The sequence below is a fragment of the Amblyomma americanum genome, chromosome 1 (genome assembly GCF_052857255.1).
Source record: "Amblyomma americanum isolate KBUSLIRL-KWMA chromosome 1, ASM5285725v1, whole genome shotgun sequence".
Classification (NCBI taxonomy): Eukaryota; Metazoa; Arthropoda; class Arachnida; order Ixodida; family Ixodidae; genus Amblyomma; species Amblyomma americanum.
Genome location: NC_135497.1, coordinates 141,968,134 through 141,976,057, shown reverse-complemented (window position 1 = coordinate 141,976,057; position 7,924 = coordinate 141,968,134).

The window sequence follows — 7,924 nt, the reverse complement described above, 5'->3', positions numbered from 1 at the left end:
GATTAGGTGCTGCCGGACGACACATACTCAATCAGCAATAGGCCTGCATCACTATCTCCGCAAACAATACATCACTAAGAACACTCCCTACCCAGATCTGCACTTCGATCCATGTCAAACCATTACCGAGGAACATGCACCCCCACCGTAATCAAGGTCGGAGAAAGGCGCGCGAGGCAGCGCGACATAAATGGTATGGGGATGCGTTTGGGTGGATGCCACCTGCGATGAGCATGGAGCCACTGCGGTTGTCCGCAACCCCCACATAGCCTCCCTAACTTTCGAGCTTTCTTCAGGCACCACCCCTGAGGGGAGCCGAGAAGACCGCTATTGCTATGGCATACACAAATGTCGGTTACATCATCAGTGAGTCAAAAACAGCCATTCTAAACTATGCCAGGAACAGGGTTCACCACCCTGCACAATCCCTGGTGCACCCCCCCCCCCCACCTATTCTAACGCGGTGAGCTCAGCTGAATGCTTGCGCACTTGGGAAATCCCAGCAACGAGGCCGCCGACTCCTTAGCCCGAGAGTCTAGAAGTCGGGCACAGGCGGACCTCGTGGGGGATTTCTCGAAGGAGCGTATGCACTCGTTTGCTGAGCTCACCACAAACTCCCGCGCTGCGCGCCCTCATCTCCCGCCACCCCACCCATCCCTTACTACCGCAAAGAAATCAGTCTGGCGTCCCCTGCAGACGCACACGCTACCTACACCAGCCCATCTCTATAAATTTAAGCCGGTACCCCCATATGCACCTTGTGCTCCCGCCCCAAGGCCACCCTTGCACACATCCTCCCGTCATGCCCGGCGTCCCCTCCCCCCGCCGGGCTGGTGCCTCTCCGAACCTGGGAGGACTAGGACACCTCGTTGCGGTCAACGGACCTGACCAGGCAGAAGATCGTCGTCAGCCAGGCACCGTGTCAGTCACAAGAATGGATGCATTGTATTCTTGCTTCTAGGTCATAGATAAGCCTACCTATCGCCATTTTTCCTACACTGAATTATCGATATACCGGTATATCAACTATTTCGTGAACCCCTTCGAGTTTCATAATCCAGGTTCGACTGTAATATTTTATTTACGAACACAAATAAAGTGACCCGTTCAGCACCTGATCCCAAGGTCCTGGGCTCGATCCCGTCCGTGGCGGCCGCATTTCGATGTAGGCGAAATAAAAAAACGCCCGTGTGCTGTGCGATGTCGTTGTATGTTAAGGAATCCCATGTGGTCTAAAATCCGAAGCCCTCCACTACGGCGTCCCTCATCGCTCGTGTACGAACCACAATTCACAAATCGAGCGCTGAAAATGTGCGTCGCATGCAGCATCAGGCCGAACTGATCCTCTTTATGAGTGGCAGCTCTAAGTGGTTTAACAGAGTACACTGGGGGGCCCGTCCATATGCTACGTTTTCGTTTATATTAGCTCTAAGTGGGCCACATGCAAGAATATCTGGTACGGATCCAATTGGACTTATTTTTGGAAATGTGGCGGAGAGTTTTAAGTTTGCTTCACTTCCGCCACCGGTTGGCCCTGTATATTGCACTACCTCTGCAATCGGCCTTGTCTTCAACGCGTCTTTACTATCCTGTCTTTCTACCCCATCTTTCAACTCTCCTACTATCTGCACGTGGCAGCGATTGTGGCTCGGCTTCAGCCAGTGAGCAGGCCTGTGCACTTTCCTTTTTTCTTCCTGGCAACACAGACAGACAGACAAACCATAGGGACAGGAACTGCCGCAACGTTTATGCCTATGGTTTGTGTGTCATGCATGCTCGCCTGCGGCCTACTTGGAGCTGCCACTTGATTAGGAAGCCAGCGGTTAACCTTTCTATAATTGTTCCAGTTGGAATGCCCCTCCTATTCCATTTGAAGCTTGCAATTGGTTCCAAGTAAATAATGGGAAATTTTCCGATTGGAAGCAAACAATTTGTTTTGTGTGGGCCGGCATTACAATTGGACGCTCCAACTGGCCTTCCAATGGGTTCAAAATATACATGGGAGGGCACAACCAATTTTAATGGCCGCCTTCTTAGATTCGAGAAACCGAAACTATGCCGCCATTTCGTCCCCTGACGTCATACGGGGGAGAATTAAGGTATAGGAGGACACAATCAATTTTAATGGCCGCCATCTTGAATTCGCGAAACCGAAAGTATGCCGCCTTTTCGTCCCCTGACGTCATACTCACATAGTTCCACCTGGATCATTCCACGCCAAACATCCCAGGCGTTGCGCTCGACCATCTCCAATTTGTTCAAAAAATTCGTGGAAACATCGTAATGTGCGTAATGAAAGCCTGAAGCATTTTTGCCTAAAAAATTTATTCGTAAAGTGAGGGCAGATTGAACATTCAGAAAAAATGAGAAAACAGGCACTGCTAAATAAGCAAATTTTTAGAAAACACTCCAAAAAGTTTTTCATTGACATTTGCACAGATTCTGTCTTTCGATACAATTCGGAGCAGGCTGCTTTACACGGCATAAATATTTTTTTAATCGAAAAAAGTATGAAAATGTGTAATTTTTCATTTTTGTCATTTTTTGTTTTAAATATGAACTTTCTCTCGGAAATTCTGGAATAGCCGTTTTGTTCCTGTAGATGTCCAGTACTTATAATAAATTTTACAGGTGATGAAACTGCGGATGCAGAAGGAAAAAAAATCTAGTTACAAAAAGTGAATTTTGAGGCAAAACACTCGTTAATTTCACCCTGAGGTGGTCCAAGTAAAAGTACAAACAATAGCGGATTACGTAAAACAGCTTATTGCCTTCCATTTCTGAAGTTTTTATTGAGGTAATTTTTGTTTAAAGCGAGGAAATAATTTTTGAAGTTGAGCTCTCGGGCCGTAAGTTGCGTCGTCTCTTAACGCCTCTTCACCGCAGAGCACGATACTGCAGACACTGTAGCCACGCGAAACCTATAGTCCTTGTTCTTAAGTGAGGTTTGCACTGCAGGCAAGCATGGGAACACTGAGTAGTCAAACAGGTGTTCGTGCGAAAAGATTTTCTTAACGCTGCTAGTGCGGCACATGCCCAAGTGGGCTAGCTGTTTGGCGTGATTTTGTCGCAGTCAGTCATTCTTGTCGGCGACATGAAAGACGTAATCAGCAGCATAAGAGCTTGTGAGACACCGATCTGGAAATGACTAGAACGATGCGGTGTTGAAACAATCCGTGACGCAGTAGCACCATGTGGTACCTGACCTTTGTGGCCGTCAGAAGCTCATGTCCGGTTGTTTCCGTTGTAATTAGTTTGTTGTATTTGATTTAATCAGTGCAATTTTTACATTAATACTCCAGCGACAACTATAGACGAGACACTATGCTGGTGAAGCACCTTCATGCGAGCGACGCACCTATGCCAACGCCTCCTAAACTTTTCAAGGCCTGTGCCCTCTCTAGCGACGTCAGCACCCACCGTCCTACCTGGGCATTGCCATTGCCTGCGGCTGCCTCCGGTTCTCCATACCGGCCTTTCCGTCCCGTCGCCTCCCGGCTCATTTTTCCCCTCTTGTTACACGCAGCTAGTTCGTCGAGCCAGTCGCCTCGTGGTCGCTTCAGTGCTGTTTTCCTTGCGCCCGTTCTGCGACATGCGGGCTTCGACATGCCTAACAAGTATTGTGTACCTATGTGCTCAAGCAACTACAAGACGGGGAACAAGGTTCAAGTGTTTCCTTTGCCAAAGGATGAACAGCTTTACAAGTGGCTCAGTGCGATTCCCCGAAAGGATTTTGTGCCTACTGCCAACAACAAGGTACGAAGTCATTTTCTCTACTGTTGCCACAAATGAACAGTATTTAAGGGAGCCATGACAAAAATTAAGCTTTACCTCGATATTAGATTGTACTGCATTGGTAATGTGGTGCGTCGCACTTTTGCTATTGTAAAACAGGTGTGCGCCTTACACTTCCATGCATCCTGCCTTGAACATACCTCATCGTACACCAATCCCCGGACAGGAAAGGTGTTCGAAGTCCCTCTAAAAGTGCCACACCTGCGTCTTGGGTCAGTGCCATCCTAATTCCCTGGCTGTCCCTCGTACCTGTCAAAGAAAGATGCCGTGCCAGCAAGGAGCTCCCCAGATGCCGAAAAAATGCGCCGGGAGGCAAATGTCTTGCTCGTGCTATTGAAGTGTCAGCAGCCTGCTATCGACAAGAACAAATGCAGTGCAAATTTTCATCTCTGCATGAAATGATGGAGCGCTTAAACGTCAAGTGTGTCCCGGTTGAATGGACTATTATTAATCACCCAAACTGTAGCATGTTCTTGAATATTGCAAATGAGAGTGCGCTGGTCCTACAGTGTTCTGTTACTGTTTTCGCATATCTTCGTATCACGGCGTGTTTTCACGGACACTCAGTGAAACGTTTAGGAGATTTTGTCGTGCCTGACGAAATCGGTGACATCAATGTCCTACCTGACATATTAAATAAGCTACAGCAGATTTCTGACGACAAAGGTTCATCTGATGGCCTTACTGACCTGATAGTAAACCTCATGGAAAAGATTAAGGAAAGCGTCCGCAAAAACAGAAAGGACTCTGTTAAACTTCTGAGGGAACAAGTGTTGTTGCTTGAGAGTGACTGCAGTACTCATCTCAAACAATGGTGCTTGCTTGCATCTGCATACTATATCTCCTCATGCATACAAGTTTTTGAGGGGCTCTGGTTGTTTGACTTTGCCGCATCCGAGTACCATTAGAAACATCTGCTCCTCTTTCCACCTATCACCTGATAACGAATCAGGTGATCAGAATTTTCTTAAATACATTGGCCAGAGGTTTAATAAATTGAAATCGCATGAGAGTGCTGTTACTTTAATGGCAGACGAGATTCACGCTCAGCCATTTATGGACTTTACGATGCCGCATAAGGTGAGGATTATTTACCCACATCTAGACGATGCAACGCGACCCATGTTTTACATCATTGACGCTGTGTAACTGTTAAAGTGTGCTAGAAATAATTGGCTTAACTAAAGAAATCCTAAAGCCAACTTTTATTTTCCTATGTTTAACCTCACTGACAATTCCGTCCACCCTGACATTATACAGTGGGCATCATTCAAGGATCTCAGGAAGCTTCACAAACTTGAATCTTCTCAGCTCTTGAAGTACAGTTATAGGCTGCCTTCGAAGGCTTTAAACCCAAGCAATTTACAAAGGCAAAATGTTAAACTAGCCTTACAGGTTTTCAACATCTTTGTGGCTGAAGCCTTGGACATGCACTGCGATTTTCCTGTACTTTCACGTGCGAAAGAAACTGCCAACTTCATCAGAATAATTGTTCATTGGTGGATGGTAGTTAATGTGAAGATGCCACACAAGGGCTATCACTATCGCGACGTATACGAAGAGCCAATTTCATCGTTGAATGATGACCCCAAGCTATCCTTTTTGAAAGCCTTCAAAATCTGGTTTGACGTATGGAAATTTTATAAACACGACAATTGCACTACTCTACTTGCTCTACTTGAATTCTCAAAGTATTGCGTCTATGAGCTCGGTTTTAAGTACGTGCTACTCGGAAAAGTGCAAACAGAGGGCCTAGAGAAGAGGTTTCTTCAGTACAGACAAATGGCTGGCGGTAACTACCACATCAGCATCCGACAGCTTCACGAGTGCGAAGGCAGAATTCGCCTCCAAGGCACGCTTCCTGTGATGTGCGCCGGTGACTTCAGCGACGATGAGGTTGGTTGTTTGTCAAGTGCTGCACATTCCTTCAAAATTGCTGAGTTTACAGAAGGTCTGAACAGTTTGAGTTCACGCGCGCCTGTGTTTGGCTATGTAGGTGCTTTTGTGCTCATTCTGTAATGAAAGCCCTGAACTGCGATTTCTGCCGAGAGCAGCTTGTTATGGACTGCGAAACAACAGAACATGATGATGCCGATGTTCACTCTTTGGTATCTATAGCTTGAATCGAGGCAGGCTGGAATTCCCAAGTGCATGTGTCGTCACTGTCGTGATGCACACCGGGGTAATTGCAAAAAAAGCTATTACAACCAGAAAATGCCACAATGTTTCTCCAACACAAAAACCAGAGGAATGTTGTTCAACAACTGGTTATCGAATCGCTGCCAGAGTTTGGCGACCTTGTGACATGCTTGAATGGGCACGTCAAAAAGTATGCTTTTTTCTCGCACGCCACAAGCCTGGTCCAACACTCCATGTTAGCATGCGCTAGCTGCAAAAAATATCACTGTAATTTTTTACTTACTAAAGTTAACTTTTTGGTTACCAGTTTACTACTGGGAACAAAAGTTTCCCGGACGAGAGTTCTAGGAAAAACGTTTATTGTAGATCCACCTCGCTACCCAGTCGCCTGATATTGTATGAAGGCATTAAAGGGACTATGCAACGAATAAAAAGTCACTTGTAAATGTTTTCAATGCATAGAAATGATGCTAAGAAGCATTCACACCAAGTATGAGTCTTTAGAACTGAGCCAGCAATTTATTATGAACTTTTAAAACCGTGTTTTTCAAAATTCGCGGGCCGATTGGTGTACTCGCAGTGACCAATTTTGGAACTAAAATCGTAAAAACGAGCAAACGCGGTTCGTGTTCTCGCCTGCGCTGACGATGTGGGCCCTCGCCATTACACAGAAGTTCCGTATGGTGTTTGGCGCCAATGTTAGTTTTGGGAAATTTCCGAGGTGTCGTTCTGGACCGCGGGGCACGAATTATCTGCAGAGGTGATGATCTGCAGTGTTGGGGAACGCCGCAAAAGTAGGATCCTCACCGCTCGCCAGAGGTTGTAGAAATATACAACCAATAGGAAATGCGTGGAACGAGCTGCAGCTGCCCATAGCTACCAAAAAACGTGCAGTAATTGATTTACCCCTCGAAGTGACGGTATTATCAGAAACCCGGTGGCGGCCTGAAGAAGCCGAGCATCTGGTCGAAAGATGCTTTTGTGACCATTAAAAAACTGTTGAATCACCGGCGGTGCTGACATTCGAACCCAGTACGTCCTGTGTATACGGGGCATATGCTGTATGCTACCAGGCCCTCACTGCGATTTTTGAACAGGAACTCCGATTTCGCGAAACCAATGAGTGCACTTTTTGAGGACGTCCTCATCTCGTTTTTAGACATAAATATTTGTTTCATTTCTGACTTCCTTCCACCGGGAGTCCGATCCCTTTTATTTGGATTACTCGCAGCCAACTTTGTTAAAACTGGACTGGATGTGACTGGAGGCAGTTCTGAAATGAGGTGCAAGAAATGAGGTGCATGTAAACGTACCACCTGTTGCAAAACTTCCTAGGCCGATGCACCCGTGGCCGGAATATGGTCGCACGCGTACGGTTCGTTCATTTCTTGGCGGGAACTTGTGAATGTCAGCGGAATTCGTCCTCGACATTTTAAACGGCAAATCTATATGCCGTATCAGGGATCACCGTAACACTGTTCGCGCGCACTAAGGCCACGGACGCCATGACAAGCGAACTGTCGCAACATGTGTGCATGCGACGCAGCAGCCGTCAGGCACGGCCGCCTTTGTTGGATACATGCGTCTGCTTATCTGAAAACAGCGCAACGGACGCGGACAATGACAGGAGTGGACACAAACTCAGCAGTATGCGTCCACTTTTGTCATTGTCCGCGTCCTTTTCGCCGTTTTAAGATATGAAGAGCCAACTAGACCGCACCTCTACCACTGTATGCTTATCTGAATTTGGAGATGATAGGCGTCTCGCACCTTGTGTTCTCTTCTAAGCATTTATCCATGTTTAAACGTTTTTCGCGCCAAAAGAACAAAAACAAAAAGGCATGCCGATAGCTTATTTCTCTTGATCGTTTCTTGCGGCAGAGGTGACGTGATGGCGCAGGTACCATTCAGCGATTGGCTGAATTTTCTTTCTTTTTTGCTTTAGCTTGCCCTCATTAACGAAATGCTCTTGCTTGACTTGCGCGTGTTC